This window comes from Danio rerio, chromosome 18 (assembly GCF_052040795.2).
Source record: "Danio rerio strain M-AB ecotype USA chromosome 18, GRCz13ab, whole genome shotgun sequence".
NCBI classification, from domain to species: Eukaryota; Metazoa; Chordata; class Actinopteri; order Cypriniformes; family Danionidae; genus Danio; species Danio rerio.
The window spans coordinates 17,908,630-17,932,411 of record NC_141038.1 but is presented as its reverse complement, the minus strand read 5'-3'; the positions used below and the strand labels follow the sequence as shown (position 1 = coordinate 17,932,411).

The 23,782-nt window shown below is 36.3% G+C and overlaps 1 protein-coding gene and 1 long non-coding RNA gene across 3 annotated transcripts in view; both read left to right on the top strand.

The window, feature by feature from the left end:
- mgat4c (mgat4 family member C) overlaps positions 1–23,782 on the top strand; it is a 219,345-nt gene that overhangs the window by 101,380 nt on the left and 94,183 nt on the right. For both annotated transcript variants that reach the window (XM_087293088.1, XM_087293089.1), the window contains exon 2: positions 9,614–9,703. The gene's annotated coding sequence lies outside the window, so the exon portion shown is untranslated. The remainder of the gene's footprint in view (positions 1–9,613; positions 9,704–23,782) is intronic.
- LOC148679549 (uncharacterized) overlaps positions 5,992–23,782 on the top strand; it is a 225,324-nt gene continuing 207,533 nt past the window's right edge. The window contains exon 1 of the long non-coding RNA XR_015945121.1: positions 5,992–6,007. This is a non-coding gene — a long non-coding RNA (uncharacterized LOC148679549). The remainder of the gene's footprint in view (positions 6,008–23,782) is intronic.

Below are 23,782 nucleotides of genomic sequence, written 5' to 3'. Positions count from 1 at the left end.
ACAATTAAACAAGCAAAAAAAAGGTTAGAAATAAATTAGAAATAACAATCTCCGATAAAGACATTTGCCACAACCTTCATTTCTAGTTCCTCCATATAGGCAGCACCACTTCTGCATTTGGCTTTTTTCATACTGGATTTGCTGCACTTCTTTTTGCATGCTATATACTTGGCATATTTTGACTCAGAATAGGTTCAAAAACAAAGCAGTGTAGTCAAGCACTTAATATAGGATTTAGAATTTAGAGACCGTCACACAACAAATGCTCTCAGAATACCTAACAGCTAACCACTAGCAAGCGGCTGTTAAACTGAACCCTGTCATCTCCATCTAGACTTCAAGTAAGATCCTGTTATCCTGATTCTTGTGGTTCCATAACCTCAATAGATTTTCCCCCGTGAGACAGCATTTGCGTTATAATCTCTCCATATGCTTGCAGGAATCAGTACTCCATCATCAAATGTAATTCCACCATGTATTTGTCAATATAGATGCATAATCCATGAGTTCTCACTAGAATTTCTGCATTGCATTTTTTATCCATGCATGCAAATGGACAAGTTTCCGTCACTGGCATAGTAATATATGTGCATAATGATAGCTGGTCTTTCACTTTCATCTCAGCACATGAAGCCCAGCAGTGGAGTCACAGCTGCTCAGCTTATTAGCTCATTGAATTAGACCAATCATGAGCCAAATCGAGGGAAGATCGGACACACAACCATGCCGCACTTGTAAATCAGTATAACACGGCTATTTCAGCTCTTCTTATTACCCAGCTGATTATGCAATAGTGATTTTTTAGGGAAGGGGGGAAAATTGGGAACCCTATCAAACATCAAGGCAGGAAGCTTGTGTAGATCCAATGCAGCAATGAAGGCACTGAGAAGTAAAATTTACTGCCAGCAGACAAAACTGACTCAATCAATTGATAATGTTTTGAATTGTTTAAAAATAGAGCCGCACAACATTGGAAAATTCTTATATTGCAATATTTTGTTTTCTGCAATATGTTTTGATATAAATACAGTTTCTACCCTTGATGTGAATAGCAATATTTGGAAACATTTCATAATTTTAAAATAGATGTTTATATAGTGGTGGTAGTGAATGCTTAACAGAAGTGGATTTTAACAGTAATCATGTATAGACATTGAATCAACTCAGGCTTAATGTATATATGTGCCCAGGGCTACATTTGAGAGAACTGTGAAATATGTACCCATGGCTGCTGCATCTTGCAGTTTTTGTTTTTACAAATACACTCGAGGCCACAATGTATATGTGTGACACTATTAAATACATACTGGGGCATGTTCTCTAATGCGTGCTGTTTCTCATAAATCCACTGTGTACATTTCAGTCAATATCAAAGTCCTTCTCATGTGAGGTTAGTCAGCTTGTTGTGCATAATATATCAGCTTGTTATCAACTGAGCCATCCACCCGTTCCCTAAACCCAACCGATAGTGTTTAAAAAAAAAAAGAAGATAAAATTGCCTTGAATACATTTTTGGCATCCTTAATCACCTTGTTTTGTCAATTGTGACTAAAATTTTACTGTTATGTCAATGAGTGAAAAGCATTGGTTGGCAGCTTAGCACACTAATGCATAAGCATCATAAAAATGACAGCAAAAAAATACTTTGCCCAATTGAATTTTTGTCACTGCATGCTTACAGTCGAAGATTTTTTTTAAGGTTTTAGAATTAAGCTTTGAATATCTGTTGTCATAATTTATGAGGGCAGCACGGTGGCTCACTGTCACTTTACAGCAAGAAGGTTGCTGGTTCGAGTCCCAGCTAGACCAGTTGGCATTTCGGTGTAGAGTTTGCATGTTCTTCCTCCATGTTCGCATGGGTTTCCTTCGGGCTCTCCGGTTTTCCCCACAGTCTAAAGACATGCGCTATAGGTCAATTGAGTAAACTAAATTGGCCATAATGTATGAGTGTGTATGTGTATGAGTGTGTATGGGTGTTTCCCAGTAGTGAGTTGTGGCTGAAAGGTCATCCCCTGCGTAAAACATATGCTGGAAAAGTTGCCGGTTCATTCTGCTGGAGTGACCCCTGATAAATAAAGAACTAAGCCGAAGGAAAATGCATTGATGAATGAAAATGTTATGAAGTAAATTATTTACACCGTGTTTTTTTTGTAGTATAATTCAGTTGTCAAAAACATAGTACAGTATTGGGTCATTTATTTATATTGGTTGTATTACCATAGCAACTAATTACGAAAACAAATTAATTTAAGTACTTTATTATAGTATGGGGCAGCGCGGTGGCGCAGTGGGTAGCGCTGTCACCTCACAGCAAGAAGGTCAATGGGTTGAGCCTCGGCTGGGTCAGTTGGCATTTCTGTGTGGAGTTTGCATTTTCCCCCTTGTTTGCGTGGGTTTCCTCCGGGTGCTCTGGTTTCCCCCAGAAGTCCAAAGACATGTGCTAGGTGAATTGGGTAAGCTAAATTGTCTGTAGTGTATGTTTGTGAATGAGAGAGTATGGGTGTTCCCCAGTGATGGGTTGCAGCTGGAAGGGCATCTGCTGTGTAAAACATATGGTGGTTTATTCCGCTGTGGTGACCCCAGATTAATAAAGGGACTAAGCCGAAAATAAAATAAGTGAATGAATTATAGTATGGTTCAAAAACACCATATATAACTATAGTATTTTTTCATGTGGTGTCACATAAAGGTGCACACCTCACTTGTTCATTTATTTTAAATTTTTTTTGTTTTACTGCAGTGAAAATGTTGTTTTAAGGACATAAATGGAGTACAATCATGTTTTTGTTAGCAGAAAGTTGCTAGACAACAAACACCTATGTCCAAAGTCACATGAAAAAGTGGCAGAAAGCTGAAATGCATGTGGTCAATTTGACCATTATAGCCATTCAAGTTAGAAATACTCTGTTTTGTAATTTTACTAAAATAACAATGTTAGAATTAAATAAATACATATTTAGGAGAAGTATTGTAGTCATATAGGTTTCATTTTAACAACTTATGAAATTACAAATTTTGCAAAAGTGGTCAATATGACTGCCTCTGTAGTTCTAGTGTTAACAACAAGGGATGGTACTGTAGATAACACAACTTTAGTCATGACTGGGAGACATTGATGTTTTTTAGAAAGTTTGCCATGTGCATTTGAAAAACAGCTGTGGATAAATATAACCTTGTGACAGCTCTAGTGTAAAGAGATTTAACTTGAAATTCTAGTTTTCCTTTGCAGGCGCTCGGCGACCAACAGAGCAAGCCGGTCACCGGAAAAGGGTCACAGTGCTTATCCTGACTCTCTACATACGTAGTGCCCGCTAAAGCCACCCTTTTGTCTCAGCCCTGACTGAGAACACACCATTAACAGAGCCACAGCTTGACAAGAAAAATGAAGAGAGCTATTTTCTGTGGCCTCGAGTGCCAGGCTGAATAATGAGCAGACATTCTTTCTCTCTTCCCCCTCCACGGATTCACTCCTCCTTGTGAAGACCCAGTCAGAGAAGAGTGTTTCTGTCTCTTCCCCGCTTTTTCACCCCCTCTCCTCTCGCTCTCTCTTCCTGTGCCCTGATCTGTGACTTCTTTTGCTAGGAAACCAGGGCAGGAGCAGGCTGTGTGTGCACATCACATTCAGCATCTCGGAGAAGTGAATTAGATGAATGTCTGGTGTCGGATCTGAGGATCAGATAGTTCACATCCTGAATGTCACAAACATTCATACTGGATTCAAAATAAGAGTCTTGTTTACTGCAAAGGTTTGGTCAGGTCAGGGATGAAAGAAATGATACAAATGAGGTATCTTTAATATCTCTGTTATTTCTTATAGGCAGTATTTATATTTAGGGCTAAATATCTGTTGACTGATATTAGCAAGTTTTATATAGACAACACAAAAAATAGGAGAAATTAAAAATGAAATTATAAAGTTTTAGTATAGTTAACTTTTGATTTATTTTATAAATTGCAGATTGCATTTCTTACAAATGTAAAGAAATGTATATATTAGCAATAGCCCACAAGAAGCAGTGAGATATGGCTGTATATCGGCACTGATGGTAGGTGTGGCTAAGTGCCTTATAGGGGCATATCACACCGAACATGTAGAGTTTTTGCAAAAGGTACACAGGGTTCATATTGGTACCTCAATAGTATATATTAGTACCTAAAAGTTTAAGAGGATCACTTTTGTACTTTTTAGGTACTACTATGTACCCTTAAAGTATTAATTTTGACTTTTTAGATACAAATTGGTACCTTTTGAAAAGGTACCACCCCGGTGACTGCTTGCGACCTTTATTTCTGAGAGTGTACTTTCTAAGGTGTTGCAAAAACAGGTGACTTTGCTCACATGTTCAGATTATAAGACGCCATCAAGAAATACCATCATTCTACAGACATTTCTCAGTACTTCTGTGTGGAAATTTAGAGATCGAAATAATTAACCCCGAAAAAGTCAAAGCAGCTCAAAAACTACCAGATGACTGTTGTGTTTGCGATAGGATAAAACTCTAAACACATGCGGGCATTTCTTCTTTCTTTCTTCTTACTGAACTAGTCTGCAGTAATGAAAACAGGAGACGCATGAGAAACAAAGATGGCTAAAAAGTAACTCAGGGTTATACAAAGAATGTGCAACACAAAATAAACACATTCCTGATGTGAGTCCCATCTCATACACTACAAGTACTATTGTATAAATACAGCTCTACAACATACAGATAGATTGACATAGAATGTCACTTACCAGATTTTGAACAATTTGATCAGCAGAATTTTTCTCTTTTAAGGGCTTATTATGGGTCTCTGTCACCATCGTATGGTTGGACAAAGCAACCGTCTTTGCTCTGCTACAAAACAAATACATTCTCACCTAAAAAAGCCCCAAAAGTACATTATGTTGTCCAACAGCTGCAATAATTGTCAAACTGTTGTCCACCACTTACCACACATGTAGTCGAAGTAATACACAAGAGTAAAGAGGCTGTAGGAGTTTTGATATTGCAGAATATCCCATGGCTATCAGCCAATCAGATTCAAGAACCAGACAGAAATATAAATACACACACACACACACACACACACACACACACACACACACACACACACACACACACACACACACACACACATATATATATACACAAATATAAGGGCTGCAAAATATATCTTTTCAGCATCAATATCGCAATCTGCACAACCAGAATAGTCATATCGCAAAGATGTGCAAAGGAGTTACAGAATTGTAATTGATCACTATATTTATATTGAATTTTTAAAACTTATGCAAAAACAATGACAAAAAAATTCTTATTTAGAATTTTGATCTTTGTTTCTAGTAAAAAAAATATCTACATTTTGCAAAAACAACATTATTTAACTTCCCCCAATGGCAGATAATTTAGCTTGTGTTGGGGAAAATAGCAATGCATTTTGCAACAGCATGCATGGCATCACTCAATAGAATGTTCCATTGCCCAACAACAGCCCCGCATTTCCGCCGTTTTGGAGTGAAAGAGATCGGCTGTCCATTGGATCTTACTGCTGTTGCAATGCTTTTGTAATGAATGTCAATAACCGAATCATTCTCCAAAGGCATATGAGGAATAACATCTGAGATGAAGTAGATACTTCAAAGCAAATGAAATATTTCCATTAAGTGAATGAGCAATATTTTTTTCCTCTGAGTGCACCGATGCAATCTGAACTGTATATAAACACTATCAAGCATGTCCACAAACACAAACAGGAGGAATAGGGTATTAGTCAGATCCTATATTGTAGAAAGTGACTGTTTTCCCCTGCAGACGCCTCTTCCCCTTCCCTCAAGTGTTAATAAAATGACGTGAGGACCCGTCTGCTGTGCAGGCAGCGTGAATTCACAGTCGGAGAGAACCGATGAACCACCACGGGTGTTTTTCCCTCACTGTGTTCATGTACAGATGTCTAAGTGTGTTCAAATGCGAATTTGCTTTGCGTCTGTGAATCGCAAATGCAGCTGTTCATCTCTTTCTCCTGTGTAAACATGTTGTTTGTGTTAATATTTGTCTCGGAATGATTCGGGAGGCGAGCGCACGCACATGAGGGAATGGCAACCACTGTGGCAATAGTTCAGCTTGTTGATATATGGTTATAGCCATTCACAGAGAGCCAATTAGGTCTCCTCTGTTTGGAATCCCATAATGCCCTTCTCTCCAAAGATGCTTCATCCAGCGCAGATAAAGCTGGAAACAGAATTTTCAATAAGAGCCTTGTTTACTCACTCAAGCCCAGAAAATGACCAATGTTCTTGTGTTTTGTTCATCTCACGCAGACGACAAGACTATTTTTTATGGATCCATTGATCATCATCTTCTCAGTTCTCAAAGGCTCATTCTTACAAGCACATCTTGTAGGAACAAGCGTTTTTTTTTTTTAATGGCTGTTCACATTAAATTTCACCCACAGATGTGTTCAAAAGTGAATTTGCTTTTGGATCTGTGAATCGTTAATGCAGGAGTTTATCTCTTTCTTTTGTGTAAACATGCTGTTTTTGTTAATGTTTGTGTCTGTAACTGTGAGTTAGGATGCGAGCATTTGTTCATGTGGGAAAGGGAACCGCAGTGGCAATAGTTCAGCTTGGCTGCAGGGTTTGTGATATATGGTTATGACCATTCATTGAGAGCCAATTAGGCCTCTTCTGTGTGGAATCCCATAATGCACTTCTCTCCAGTGCTGCCTTATCCAATCGAGATTAATCTGGAAACTGAATTTCCAAATAAAAGCCTTGTTTACTCACTCAAGCAACTGAAATGACCAATGTTCTTTTCTTCTGTTTGTTTTATGCAGACTTCAAACCATTTTCTATGGATTCATTGATTGCCATCTACTCAGTCCACAAGGCTCATTTCTACTAACACATCGTTTTTTTTTATCTTTGTTTTTCTTCATCGTGTTTGCGTAAGATACACATAAAGATGCCCGAGGGGCAGTTTTCATAATGTTTTCAGACAAAAACTGGAACACTGTTGTTGTGACTGGAAATGACTGGAAACAGGTTTCAAAGTGAAAGTTGTGAAAACGTTGCAGTTGTCATGTCCATGTAAACACCTGAAAATCTTACAAGGGCAAACTCTTTTTCTAATGACATAAACAGATGAATTGTTCATCACAAAACTAACAAAAAAATAAAAAATAAAAATGAATAAATACCAAGAACATTGGTGGAGTATAAAGTTGTGTTGTTGTTGCTTACATGTTTGCTAATGCTTCATCAGCAAGCTGTCAATTTACGTCACATTACAACACAGCACAGACACATCATATACACAGCAAATTGTACATACTGTATACATCAGCCCTGAGCTGCCAACAGCACATCTTCACTTCCATACATTTACTAACAAGATGACAGCACCAAATCCAGTATGTTTTGACGTTTTCTCATGTGTAAACATGGATCATTTTGAAAACGATGTTTAGTAAATGTGAAACTTCATTAAAATACATCTTTGTCATGTAAACGTAACATAAGTGTGTTCAAAAGTGCATTTGCTTTTGGATCTGTGAATCATTGCAAGTGTGTACATATTGGATGTGGGAAAGGCAACCATGTTGACAATAATTCACTTTGGCTACAGGGTTTGTGATATATGGTTAAGGCCTTTCCTTGAGACCCAATTAGGCCTCCTCTGTGTGGAATCCCATAATGCACTTCTTCCCAGTGCTGCCTTATCAAATCGAGATTAATCTGGAAATTTAATTTCCAAATAAAAACCTTGTTTACTCACACAAGCAGCAGAAAATGACCAATGTTCTTGTTTTCTGTTTGTTTCATACAGACTTCAAACCATTCTTCAAACCATTTTCTATGTATTCATTGATTGCCATCTTCTCAGTCCACAAGGCTCATTTCTCCAAACACATCTTTTTACATCAATTTTTTTATTTTCATTGTGTTTGCATTAGATTGCACAGAAAAATGCTTGAGGGGCAGTTTTCATAATGTTTTCAGCCAAAAACTGGAAACTTTTTTGCATTTTGCCTGTTTGTTTACACAACAACACCATTTTTACAGTCACAACTGTTCTTGTGACTGGAAACAGGTTTCAAAGTGAAAGTTTTGAAAATGCTGCAATTGTCATGTCCATGTAAACTCCCAAAAATGGGCAAATGTTTTCCAATAATATGGACAGATGAATAGGGTATTTGCCGAAGCATACTAATAGGACTTTTAATTTGCCAGCAGCCTGGGATAATCATTTCCGGTGAATTGTATGCCAATGCAAAATGGGCGCATTTAAGGTCTGTTTTCTATTTAAAATCAACAATCTCCACTGGCTGAGTGATATTCGATATAAAGTGGGTCTCAGATTGTAGAAGAAGGACTGCATTAAATTACATTTCCCCCCGCCATGTCTTTATAATATGAGCATTTACTTTACCCCAGTATATTCATTAGAGCTTCTGCGCTAGCCTGTTGATTTTGACAGGCGGGTGCGAGCAAACAGCTTTTTGTCTCGTTTTACGCTTGAGCAACTAAATGAACGCCAAAGTCTGTTTAACTGATTATATTTGAATTACATTACAACATTGAGGCTGTAAAAGGAACCTCATTAAATGAAAAAAAATTACAATAACAGGTCACCAGAAGTTTATCAGTATGGGAAACACACTAGCTCGGCATATACCCCATTGTTTACCACAAACAGAGCAATGTGAACTAAGAAAATCACATGGGTAGTTTTGATTTTATGTGTACTTTAAGGGAAGTGTTGATTAAAGAGGAAAAATACAAGAACATTGATGGAGTACATGGGAGTGTTGTTGTTGCTCACATGCTTGCTATTGCTTCATCAGCAAAATGTCGATTTACACTACATTACAACCAACAGCGCAGACTCATCATACACACAGCAAATTCTAGTAACACTTCAGTTTAGGTCACAATTCACGATATTAACTACTGGCTTATTAACTGCCTATTATTAAGACACTAACTGTTGAATAGTAGTTATAATATATGATCTTATTATTCATCCCTAATCCCGCCTAATACCTAAACCCAACCACTACCTATTAATAAACAGCTATTAAGTAGTTTATTAAGCTAGTATTGTTAGTTAATTGTTTGTTAATACCATGAATTATGACCTAAAGTGTTACGCAAAATCTATAGGCTATATACATGGATCATTTTGAAAATACTGTAGATGTAAAACTTCATTAAAATGCCAAGGAAAAACTGTTTATTTTCTGCCTACATCTTTGTCGTGTACACGTAACCTGCAGTAAGTGTGTTTAAACATGCAATTGCTTTTGGATCTATGAATCATTAATGCTGCTGTTTACCTCTTTCTCCTGTGCAAACATGTGGTTTGTGTTAATATTTATCTATGAATGAGTTGAGATGTAAGTGCAACCATGTTGACAATAGTTCAGCTTGTCTGCGGGGTTTGTGATATATGGTTATGGTCGTTCCTTGAGAGCCAATTAGAATTTTTCTGTGTGGAATCCCATAATGCACTTCTCTCCAGAGCTGCCTCATCCAATCAAACTGGAAACTGAATTTTCAATAAGAGCCTTATTTACTCACACAAGCAGCAGAAAATGACTAATGTTCTTGTCTTCTGTTTGTTTCATACAGACTTCAAACCATTTTCTATGGATCCATTGATCGTCATCTTCTCAGTCCACAAGGCTCATTGCTGCAAGCACATCTGAGTCCGGCAAGCAGGTAAGTTTAATTTTTATTGTCGAATCAGAGACTTTTTGAGTTCAGACCACTTAATCGCACTGCAGCTTTAATCTGCCTTTGTGATTTACAAAAGAGAGGGTGAGAAGAGAGCAGAGGATCTGCTGTTATGCAGAATCAAGCACAGGCTTTTATCCTTTCAAACGCAGGCAACAATTGCAAGACAGTCTGACCTCTTTTCTGATGCTGATTAGCGTGGTATTTGAGCTGACATTAAACATGGTGCTGTAATTATGCTAAAAGGTAACCAAGAGGTAAATGCACGGAAAAGAGACTTGTGGTTCTCTGATATACTTTGGTCAAGTGAAGCAGTAGAGTGTACAGATATGCAGTGGTTTTCGAGATGAGGAATTAGCGGTATAGAGTAAGAAATCTCTATCTGAAGTAGCCATTAAGTTTTCCATAAAAGCAGTTTTGTGAGATCTTGTCTCGCCGCGTTATTTCAAAACTTTGCATCAAGTTCAACGGTGCAGTAAATGGCTCAATACCCGGAGCAATTCATTAGCAGTAAATGTGCAGTTATAGCCCGCATTTTAAAGGAAGATGCTGAAATAATCTAGTTTATGCTGTGCACTTAAAGAAGAAATATGAACTTTAACAGAATGACTGTAACTTGTGCTGTTTTCTTTTTAAAAAAAGCCCTGTAGCAATGCTAAGAAATGAAAATCGTAGAATTATAGAAATAAAAAGTGCTTAGGAAGCTTAGTACTTTAGTGGTACACTTCCTTCGTGTGTGCATGTATGATATATAAATAAATAAATAAATACAGGAAAATAAACCATGCAGTTCACATAATAATAACATTAATATGATTAGTTAGGATAATTAGCATAGCTGGTTTTGGATTGGATGAAAATTGTGTTATATTATATCATATTAGGCAACAGCGTTTGGAATGCAGCTTCACTGCACTGTTTTAAGAAACTTTTTAAGACTCACATTTTAAGCATTGTGCATTTAAGCATTATATTAAATATTAATATTAGTGCTGATCAAAAATGTATTGTGTTTAATTGCATCCAAAATAAAAGTTTTGATGTTTTTGATATGTGTATATTAATTATTATTATGTATTATTAATTATGTTAATGTGATACACACATACATAGAAACAAAACTATAAAAAAAATTTTGCATACATATTTAAATTGATATGTAATTTGTACATATGTTTTTTATATTTAAATATTAATGAACATTTTCACACCACACACATAAATTACATTTGGGATTTTGGATGATTAATCGCAATTAATTTTTGCCCAGCACCAAGTTATATTAAATATTAATAAGTAATATTAAAATATTTAGTTAAATAACTATGATAAAATAAACGAAAAGAGGAGTCAGGACCAAATGGGACAGTCAATAGAGCTTAACCGAGCTCCATGTCAAGGCGATCGCTCTGATTTAGAATACCAGTCTCCTAAGAGCACACCAAACAAGGGCTGTTTCACAATATGCATTCTTCAGCGTTCTTGCGTCCTCGTGTTCTCATGTGATCATTAACTGGCAAAGTTAGGTTCCAAAACTCAAGACCTCAGGAACGGAGGATGCGTGAAAGTTCCCAGATGTGTTCTTAACTTCAATGACTCATCGATGCAGACTTGAGCGCAGAACTCATTCTAGAAGTCCTAGAAGTCATTGCGACTAAATAAAGGAGGTGGGAGGCGCAGCATTTTATATAGATTTGTTATTAAAGTTCAGAGATATAACTTACTTATCTCAGGAGTTACCCTAAATGAGACTCTGAAAGTAAACATTGACATCAAAATCCTTATAGAGGCATACACACATTAAGGGTATTTATTTGCTGAAATTCGTATTAAAATCTGTTTTATTTGCATTGTGCAGAGTATATTTGTTAGGTTTTTGTGCACGTTATATATATAGTAAAGGGGGGAAAACAATAAGTTGATGTATGCATGCTGTAATGTTAAAATGTAAATGTTTGAATTAAGCTCATGTGACCATCGGGAAAAACGCAGCATCTCATTTCCCACAGGATGCGTTTTTCCGAGGTGACCTGGCAAGACCGGTCTCCACAAGAACCTAACTCCGTTCTCTGCATTCTTGGAATTGAGAAACAGCCATGCACTTACCACCGATAGGCTGGGACACCACAAACACACAGTCGTTAGGCTGGAACACCACACACACATTCACAGCCCATAGGCTAGGATGTCACAATATATTAATTGTTAATTAAAATATTTGTTAAATAAAACTGATGATTTCTCAGCAGCAATAATTTGTATAACTTTCATGCATTTATTATTATACAAAGCATGATAGTTGACGCTGCAATAACACTACAAAACTACAATGTAACACTTACCAAATCTAAAAGTAAAACCTGAATGTTAGATACTGTAAGAGCATATGCATAATGCATGTTCTGTAAGTGCTCTAAACTTGAGCATCAAAAACTTTTTTTAGTTTAAATAGACCTCACGCTTCAGAACATTATCAGTCCATTTTCTTGAGCTGCATAATTCCACTTTGCTTTTGGTGAACAAAGACAGATTTCAAAACATGCATACATGCATACAGCAGGCTGCAAACGAGAGCGAGCTGTGTTGGGCTAATGAATGATGGGCACTTGAAACTGTGAAGAACGGTGGTACAGATGTACAGCTGGCAGAGGCAAACACTGATGTGAGTGAACATTAAAGATTCATTCAAACAGCTGTTCCTTATCCAGGACAGCACGATCCTCCACCATGTGCTCTGATTCTGAAGCTGAATAGTACGATGAAAACTTGACTAAAGCTTAGGCTTTTACATAAACATTGAACTCGCTGTCTTCAGTGATAGAAGAAAGTATCTCATGCTGAAAAGGCCAAATCCATTTGTCGTGATCATACATTAGTACTATTTGTTGTTCACTTTGGGGATCTTGAAATATAAAACATACTTGTCTCCATTAGTATGTCTCTACTCTGTACTGTTTGGCCTTGTTCTGTTTTATACAGTAGTTTAATTATTTTGTCAGATATTCGTATTGGAGTCTAATTCCAATGGCTCTTTAATTATCGTTGTGTAATGCTAACAATTCCAAGGGAGTCTCAAGTCTGTTGCACTGTTGTAAGTGCTCAAGAGCGTTATTAGTCTAGTTTTAATATAACCAGTGAGTATCGTTTGCCTTAGGTAAGTGGTCTTGGCCTCATTTAGGTAAGTGAAGGACATTTAACATGTTTCATGGTTACTACAGAATCTCAGATAGTTGTCAGTGGGAGAAAAGCGGAAGTACTGAGGCAGCATTGAAAACTTGACAATCTAGCAATCAATGTTATTTATATAGTAGTTTTAATGTGGTTAATACATTTTTATTGAATAATGACTCCGTACTTTTGTTAATTGAACATCATTTTATACCTCTTTCACTTTGGCTAAATGGGCAAAACAGTTGAGAAATTCCTCAAAACATCACTAAAAATGGTTCAACTGGTTTGGACAGGCTACATAATTTGCTATCTCTAGAAAAGTAAATAGGGCTACATTTTTGTTGAGTAAATGACAAAATATCCATTTAAACATGCTTATTTGACACAGGGGACAGTTCCAGAAATCAAGCTTAGAGTAAAGCCAGGCTTATTTGGTAAGTCAGGTTTATTAATGGCAGATTTGGTTTTATGAATCAAATTTATGATAGTTCAAACTCAGTTACTCTGGCAACTTATACTGGGAAACTAGCCTAGTTCAGGACAGTCTTAACTTCAAAATCGAAATAATGTTATCATTCGCCTGCTGTAACTTGATGCCATGTTAATTCACTTAACTTCTTAATAATGATTAAAACTTTATAGTCACTTAATAGTTCACTTATAGTAACTATATATACACCAAACATGTTTATGAATAGAACGATAATAAATGTAAATTCATATAAGTTATTTCAAATACAAACTACAGCTTTTAAACTATTTTTTCATGTTTCTGTTGATTTTTATTACTGTTTATAAAAATTGTACATGTTAATTTGGGTGTACTAGTTTTTGCACTTTATTTTTTGTTAAATTAGTTCAAAATTTCACTCTTATGTATATATATATATATATATATATATATATATATATATATATATATATATAATATCAAGAAAGCTCTGACTGAAATAAATAAGTAGGCTAAATTTCTTAAAGAATGACTTTAAAGCATCAAACCCTGAGTGGAATAATCGAAAGATGGATCTGGGCCAAGCAGTAGCCTCGCTTTAATATAAAGATATTTTCACATGTCATTATTTTAAACATAATGTGCTTACATAGCACATTTTGATTGTTACAGTAAGCCTACAATGCATAAAACTTTTCCTTGCAACCAACAATTGCCAGTAAGCGCGGATTCTCTCTTTCTACAATTTCAATTTATTGTTGCAAAAATTTTATTTAACATTAATAGGCGTACGTAAATTATGGCCTATATTTTAAAATCTGCAATTTTCTGTCAGCTTTCACTCTTGCTTTGTTGCAAGCCGTGCTGTTGTTTTTTAAATTACTATATTGGAATAAAAAAAATAAACTCGGCTCACTCGTCGTGAACATAGCTGTCATTCATTTCAGAGCTATTTCTTTCATTGTAGTTGCCATGGTAGCATACAATATAATCGATGCGTTCAGCCTTCAGGGTTTTATGACAGTAACGTGCACGAGCAGTTATGTAGATTATTTAAACTGAACTCAGAATAGTTAGATCAAATGATGTTTAACTTGCTGTTATGAAACCTATTAAAGGGTGGACTTTTAGTTCGGCTCACTAAAGTCAGGTTTTCGAAAGTTTTAGTTAAAGTAAAAATTTTCTTTATTGTGGTGTATTGAATATCATTTGTAACCCTACAGTTTGGCAACAAATGCCATGTTTCAACTGTGGTTTGTGCAAAATAATAATTACTGATTACTTTTATTGCAGTAAACCCTGGGCTCTTTTTATAAATGAAGGTTCTAGTTGAAAACGTTCTGAAGATATTGACACAAATACTTTATCAGTTTTATCAACCATGCATGTAGTAAATACCAATCTCTTAAGAGCACTTAAGAACACTAGCTAACAATGGGATTTGCTCTACTCTGTGATTTTATTTATAAACAGTCGAATAGCATTTAGCTCTAATGTGGTTACTTTCTCTCGGAGTAGTCTAAGATCACTTTCTATTTTCTTTAAAGTGCCACGTGAGGCATTGACTATACAATGAATGAGCTAATAAATGACTGAAAAATGTCTTGCCGCCATTCATACTTGAGTTCAGTTTCATTAATCTAGTTACAGTACGTTTATAACCTATCACTTCCATCTAACACTTAACACATTATTTATAGTACTCAACTCATTCAAAGCAGCATATTTCTGTGTAGACACAAAATGAGACATTTAGCACGGCATATTGCTTCACATACAATGAAAGCTGCTAATTAGTGTTGTTATTCACCGAAAGTCTTTCTTTCTGCCCTTTTGAGCAATATAAGTGTGTCTAGATGATGACATTTTCATTTTTGAGGGATGTAGTCTTTTAATTCTCCTTCACTGCAACATTTACCCTCCACAAAAGTACAAAATGACAAATTCAGCAATGAGCGTCACCTGAAACAATATGCTATCCTTTTGCCAACTCACAAATCTGTGATGGCTTTTATTTCACTTTACAGGATATAATAATAATTTCCAGGATGAAACATTATGTACTTTGTCCCTAGACCTTGGTAAAAGGAAAAGGCTGTTATCTGTCAGCGACACAAACACGTACCTCCCTTTGCAGAATTTCAGCCACGCACAAAATAATCAGCCAAACAGGAGAGCTACTCCCGCTGGAAATCACGGTAATAAGCCCACCATCCCCTTTCGAAATAACAGCTGGTTATGTTTTTCTAATGGAGAAGCGCCATCACAAGCCGTCGCTTCTCGTTCATCAGCAGCTGTTAGCTGTGACTGGAGGTATGGAGAGAAATCGGCGTAATATCTGTGTGCTGCATGCAGAAGCAGATCTTCCAGAGGCGTTGAGCTGCATGGAGTAAAGGCCATGACCTGGCAGAAATGATGCTCCTGTCTCGTCACCCTCACACCTGGATGTAGAGACGGGGGCAAGGGGTCCAGGTCGGCTTAATAGTGACAACTCTCATGCTGGTGATTCTGAGGTGATACATGTGATGCACACCATCTGCCGAGAGGTCAGTCTGCCCTGACAGGGACTGTTTGAAACATGAACGTGTGTCTGCATGTGTCAGACCCAGCACTTGCATCCCTCAGGCTAATTTGGAAGTGATGGAAGACAAACAGACATATCCTCTTCTGCGATTTCTCCTCTGTACAATTCGTGCAGTAATGTATATATAGATATGTTTTTGTCTTCAGGAAGACAATATACATAATATTTGGACACTGCCAGACAAAACTCTTGTCATCAATCCCAGTTGTAAGAGCAACAAATAATAACTTTTCTTTTAGAAAAGTGGCAGAAGGTAGATTTTTCAGATGTATCATCTGTTGAACTGCATCCCAATCATCACAAATACTAAAGAAGACCTACTGGAACCTACATGGACCAAGATTCTTACAGAAATCATTCAGATTTGGTGAAAAATCATGGTTTAGGGTTACATTTAGTATGGGGGTGTGCAAAAGATCTGGAGAATGAATGGCAACATCAACAGTCTGAGGTATCAAGACATCTGTGCTGCCCGTTACATTACAAACCACAGGAGAGAGCAAATTCCTCCTGACTGCTTTCCTGTGTATGACTTGGCCTGTGTACCTCACGTACATTGCTTGTTATTGCCCTTTTGCTCTGTTTTGGACTGATTGTTATTACCTTGACCCATTGCCTGCCTTATTACTCACTTCTGTTGGATTTCCCTTGTGTTTGTTGCAAGATTTGGACTGCTCATCTGGTATTGACATTCTGCCTGTTTTCAGGTATATGTTTCTGTGCAAGCCCTTCATTATACTTCTGCAAATGGATTCTATCATTGCCTCAGCATCCTCGATACATCACTTGCAATATTAGTTATTTTTAACAATATCAGCTTGATCACAACATTTTCACAACCTAATATTATATTTTACAAAATATTTTAGTCTGTCTGTATATTTTGTCAGTATTGGTATGATATCAGCTATCTGTACCAATATTTGTTATCGGATATCAATAGTGATATTGGATATCACTACCCCAACATAAACTCATTCTAAAATTGTAGCCCTATAAACAGTACATTACTGGAGATCACAAATTATGTAGCCAGAGCTACTTATGGCTGCATTTTTTTTAAAAGGAATGCTGTGGGTCAGTATGACACTGTTCCTTTTAGCGCTTACCAGCTGGCCGCTTACCTGCATGGGAACAACTTTCCTACTGTTACCAGTTTGTGCGGTAGCTATAGTATAGTTCCAGAAAGCAGGTAAGACGAAATCAGAAGCCCAAAAAATTAAGTAAACAAGTAAATAACAGTGTGAGAATGTGGTAATTTTTAAAACGTGGTAAAAAATAAGCAGAGGGCTTCTCTTTTTCAGGATTGTTTTTCAAATCACTGTGGTTGGGTTTAGGGAAGGGGGTGAGCAAGTCAATCAGTGCTTTTTGATTACTATTAGTTGGGTTTATGGAAAGGGCCAGGTGGGGGGACCGGTCGGTTGGTCAGTCAGTCAGTTAGTTTGTCAGTTGACAGTGGCCTGGTGGCGCAGGCACAAATGGTACACACAGTGGCCTCCGGCGAATTCGCAAAAACAAAAACTGTAAAAAAAAATAAAATAAAAAAGTAGCTCCTGGGACAAATTTTGTGCTCCCCAGAACTGTATATAGGGGTACATAATCGAAAAGAGTTTGGGTTGCAATACCTAAGGCCCTGACTAAGGTCTACAGACTTTTATTTAAATATAAATAAGTATGAACTTTTTTATAATATAGAAACATTCTCTAAAATACAATTTCATCTTATGTTCCACAGAAGAATGAATGTCAATCAAGTTTGTAACAACATGACAGTGAGCAAATCTCATTAAATGCGAAATTATTGTATTATGTATGCTTGGTTTTTGTTATAAAAATATTGACAGAACACTTCTTTGTGAGTTTTCTAGCTTCCAGTACATAAATTCAACCAAATACCAATTTCATTTTCTTCAGAGTGTTTGAAAGTACAAGGCAACTTGAAAGTACTAACTAACAGTCGACAATAAAGTTTGCTTTTCTCTTTGGCTAATTGAGGAAACCACAGGGTGTCTGTCCTTGCAATTAAAACTTAGACGAAAGTTAATAAGCAAATTTGCTTTAGAGATTTATCGATGGGGTGTTCGAGTTAAAATCAAGCCAGAGCAGCTTAATACTCATAAATGTCCAAATTGTTCAGCAATTCGGAAAGTTTAATGTATAATGAAATGCAAAGATCCAAACAGTGCTCCTTCAGCTAAAAACAGGCCAGCACAAAAAACGGCCATTACAGGCCCGTTTTAGCACAAACGTCCTAACAAGAGCTTTTTCTGACCTCGTTCCCCTGTTGTTTTGCAGCAAGTTTGACTCAGCTATGCTGATGTCATCGAGTTTCCCTCAAAACAATAAGAAGACAGGAGGAGACAGTGGAGAAAATAAGACAAAGAAATCCCTCATGGCGTCATTTCACTTTTCAAACCAATGAGCCCTGCTCCCTGCCCTCTGCTTAGAAAGACTCAGAGAAGGAGCGAGATTAATGCAGATCATCTGTCATCACCTGGCAGCTGATCAAAAGATCTCATTGGCAGAAAGAACTCGAAAATCCACTGGAGCTTCCTTTTTTTTTTCTCACTCAGAGCTGCAGCGGCAGTTTCTCAGACACACACTTGCACTGGGTATTGGCTTTAGGCATGTGCATGGGGAGAAGAGAGAGAGGCGTGAAATGGCGCTAGCATTCCTTGGAAAATTAAAAGCAAAAAGAAAGTGATGTTGAGACACACTTATGTTTCGAGACATCAGGGAATACGATTTGTGGCATGCCGAATGTAGATCCCTGAGCAGGGGATTTGGGCAGAATGTAAGCGGGGTACAAGGGTATGGAGAAAAAAGGAGAGAAAATCAAATTCTTCAGAACAGTGAGAGAGAAAGAGACTTGTACTTTGTTGCAAAAGCTGCACCCTAAGGCTTGTTGGTGTGCTGGTGGGGAAAAAGCAGGTCTCTGTGTTGTGTTGTTGTGCTGTGCTGCTGTGCTTTCACTCCTTTTATGCTATTGTTATGCATTTATTTTCAATTTTCGGATGAGAATTGCTTAAGCATTTTGCCAGGTCACAATTAAAAGTGTGTTTCACAGCTCAGTGAATCTTTTTACAAGCAGGTATTTAACATAATTGCCAATTCAAAAATGAGCTCTGGCATTCATAAATGTTTGATTTTAAGAATTAATGCTGTGGCGCATACTTAAATATGGTGAAAGTGTGCTACTGTTACTGTAATCTGCTTCTGTGTGCGTGTGCACAGAAATTCCCAGTGTACAGTGTGTACATATTTTTGAATATAGAATGAGATGAAATCCTGTAGGAATTCTTCCCCAAGAAATAATAATTCTGGTATGTTATTCCAATCCAAAATGGGACAAACGGGACTTTAAAAATGGGACTTTAACAGTGAACATTTTTATGTTTGCAATACGTCAGCGTGATGGCCTCACAGCAAGAAGGTCGCTGGTTTGAGCCTTGGCTGAGTCAGTTGGCATGAATGAATGACTTTTGCACTACAGAATAAAGAGAGAAAAGGTTTTACCAATTCATAATTTAATATCCATATGGATCTAGTTGTATTGTAACCTTTACATAGGACTTTATTAAATAGTTGGTTTGACTGTGAATGTTTTGTGTTTCAAATGTTTGGACTACAGAATAACACAGTTACAGTTTTAACTCAAAAATAAATCCACATCTGTGAGGTGACTATATAAACTTGTAATTCAGAGAAAAAAGCTTTTAATAAAAAATAAAAATAACATTTTTATCTAAATAGCTAAATCCAGCGATGTGATTCTTCGGTTTAAATATGGATTTCCTCAATTTTTAAGCTCAATGGGGTGACTCCTGTAATTTGCATAAAATCCGAAGGTTTTTTCTCCATCGTCATCAAAGCAGATGACCTGCTTCATTCTGGCCATCTTTCAGGGATGTAATAGACCTACCTATGATGTGTATAAAACATCATAATATTGTGTAGTCCTACAATGTGACAAAGCCCCTGACAATATGCAAGATGAAATTGTCCTGAATATACATATATATATATATATATATATATATATATATATATATATATATATATATATATATATATATATATATATATATATATATAGTTTATTTATTTTATATATATATAAAATATACATTTTTTTTCCTTCTTTTTTTTTCTTGGCTGATCACATGCCTGCAGATGATAGACATTTGTAATTTTGGATTTCAAAATTACAGAAATTTACTGTAAAATAACAGAGGTTGAATTACAGTAATTTAGCAGATATTTGAATGTAAGTAAATTTCTGTATTTTAATATCCGTTATTTTATGGTAAATTTTTACTTTTTTACCAGCACTACAGCTGTTGGCAATAAATTGTAAAATTACAGATTTTTTTTTGTTTTCAGTGTAGGTGTACATAATCGAAATGAGCCTGGGTTGTAAAATTTAAATGTTTCTCAAAACTGTCTTTTACTAACGTTTTACAAATATGTTCTACACAACACAATGACCAAGATTAAAGATTAGCAAATAAAATGTCAGGAAACAAATGATGACATTTTGGAAGAATTGTTTCATTATTTCATTTTAGCACAGGTAAAGTTTCCCTTCCGTTTCGTTTTAAGTATATTTACTTAAAGCATTTCTCCACTCAAATCGAAAGGAATCTGAGAAGAGATGCTGTTTGAAGTCATTTGCCCTGACCTAACACTGACATTCAAATCTGTATGCTAGAAAAAGCAACCACCTGACCAGTAAGTACGTCTCGTATGAAGCGCCTGCACCCTGTCTCACCTCTATCTGCAAAAGTAATTATGGCAAAACACCGAGCGAATGCATGCTGGATTGAAGTGAAGGGAGCCAATAAAGGTCATGAAAATAAACACATCTCTCTTGTTATTGAGGAGAGGGTACAGTTTGCAATGGAGTGCTGATGCTCAAGGCTAGGATTTCTCCTTTACCTCGCCGGTTCTCCGGCAGATGCTGTTCCTCTGCTCAAAACTCTCAATTCCCCTGAGGTGAAGCATGACATGAGGACTGAGACAGAGCTTCAGCGAGGATCACGGGGTGAGAGGAAGGTTGCTGAGACTTTGTGGAAAGAGCATGGAAGCAAGTGACGGGTGAGAAATAAGAGAGGACGAAAGTGTGAGTGTGTTTGTGTGTGTGTTAAAGGTGAGAAATGAGACAAACTGTCAGGTTTGGTGGAGGAAAAGCTGTGTGGGTCTACTGCATGCAGCAGTACAAATAAAAATATCAATATAAAGGCCTCACAGTTTTAATAATGAAATGGCTAATCAGTTTAGGACAATTGCAGGTCTGAAAAATTTTCATTATTTTTTATCAATATTTTGTTATATAAGTAAAATTTAAGATACTGTACCATAAACGCCATGAAACTATTAGTACTGTGGTTTTAAACTTGCATCCATTAGCAAATTTCCAAAAGAGCTAATACAATATATTTAATGTAAACTGATAAATTTATTCAATGCATACAGTTGCACACCATGAAAATTGACGTTAATATTATAATATGAAGAGTTCAGATGCAAAATTTCCATTTATGATCTCCTATTTCTGAATCTACAATTCACACTGTAACCTGATTTTTTTCAATTCTTTTTATTTTAGAAAAAAATTTCAGATGTCATCTTGAAGCATTTGAATCTGAATTCTTCATATGTTTAATATCGGTTGATTCATCAAAGAATATATTTCTCAAAACTTCTGGATTCATGCAAATGTTTGCTTTTTCATGGCCCAATATACATATTTTCCAAAATATACAGTATACTGTTTTTTAGTTGCTCAATATCTTGCTCATTTATGAGTACTTTTAAAGCACATATGAATGTATTAATATATTTTTTAAATTCTATCCCATACCTGAACTTAACCACTACAAAAACTGCAATATTACAGTATAATGAGAATTATTGAGGCAAAAGCCATAGTTTATAGTCGATACGTATTTACATCTTCTAGAACGTCAGTATATGGTAACAGAATTATACATTTTGGGTGAACTATTTTTTTTTTGTTAATCCATGCAATTCAGTCCACTGAAAATACGGTTTGTTTTTGTAATATTTCATCAAAATCTATCTATCTTTTTCTGAAATGCCAGTTTTTCTCTGATGACATCGCTTTGACAGCTTGAGCGAGATATACTTAGCCATTCCCCTACAACCGATAGTTTGCTGTGAGTAAAAGATAAGAGTAAATCACAAAAACACAAAGCAAAACAAAAACCAGCCCCCTGCTCAATAATCTATTTTAGTTGGAAACACATCATCATACTTAAATAAAATTCTTGCAGCAACTTCCAATTTAAGCAGACTTTGCTTGAATAAGATTGCTTGTTGTCAGCTGCTTTTTGAAAGTTATGATGATCTTTGCAGCTTGGCTGGAGTTTGGCAGCTCCATCCTTGGAACAGAGAAGGTGAACGTTTTGGAAAGTAACTCAGTGCCTTGTTGTGAAGCATCAGCAGGAAGCCACTCATTCACTGACTGAGTGGCAGTCCTGAAAGCTCACGTCAAAGCTCTAAATATCCATCTGGCAGCCACTGAGAGCCAGTGGAAAGAAATCGGGACTGACCGCTTGAGGTGTAACGTGTCATATGTCATGACATATTTTATAACATATACTGTATATTATGACATTTTTTACATAGAGAAAAGCAGCCAAATTGACAATATGGTTTAATTTGTTAAGCCATAAATTAAAATTTTTATAGAATTGTGTTTCATTTGGCTTGTTTTGCAGTGAGCTGTAGCATAATTATAGCAATGGAAAAAAATGTAAAGATCCCTTAAAAAAACTTATCTATTTGAATTTACTTGTCGCAGTCTAATCCTTGCAGATCCCTAGAGACCTACATATCTATCACAAATACCATCACGCACCTTACACACACACCAGTTCCTGATTGCCCCTGATTATCCACACACAACTGGTAAGTCATCATGGAATGATTATCTGGACTTTATATATTCACCACTCACACACACACACACACACACACACACACACACACACACGCACACACACACACACACACGCACACACACACACACACACACACTTTGCTGAATTTTGTTGTTGTAACGTTATGAAATATTACTGGATTTGATTTGAGGTTTGAAGTGGGGAAAAATCACATTATTATCATTGATATATTAATTTTTTAATCTGCAAATCAGGTTTTTTTCTAAACTTTAAAAATAAAAACATTAGCTTTGTTTTGACATAAACATTATATAAAAACGTCTAAAAGGATGCATTTTTTTGCCATTTTATACATGTAATCTTTTTAATAAACATTTATAAATTTGGAAGAAATGTCTTTAAATGTAAAAGAAATGTCTTGTAATTTACAGAATAAAGCAAAATATTTTTTAATTGTTAGACCAGAAAAACTGAGAATTTTCAAGTGGTCTTTTCCATAGCTGCATGTATTATGTAATAGTATAATTATAGTCCAAAGTATATAATTGTGCATTTTGAAAAGCATATGAGTAATGTACTCATTATATAACCCCAATATCATATATCTGTGGTAAAAGTTCACAAATGACTCTAAATCACATTCTTCAAACCTTTATTAGCCTGTCAAAAAGCATTATTGCTCATTATGTTGATCATTTTAGCAGTGGATTCTAGTCTTGGTACAGACTCAGTAGCAGTGAGTCTGTCTGTACTCTGACCTCTGGCATCTTCTGGATGTTGACCTCCAGAATGTGAGGATTGACCGGGCTGACTGCCCAAAACCATGCGGCTGCCGGCTGGCCCTTGCCCAAGCAGACTCGATCCAGAGGATTATCCCCCCCAGCTCCAGAGACGGCCAGCCCTTCAGACGCACTGACTGGAAAAAAAAACAG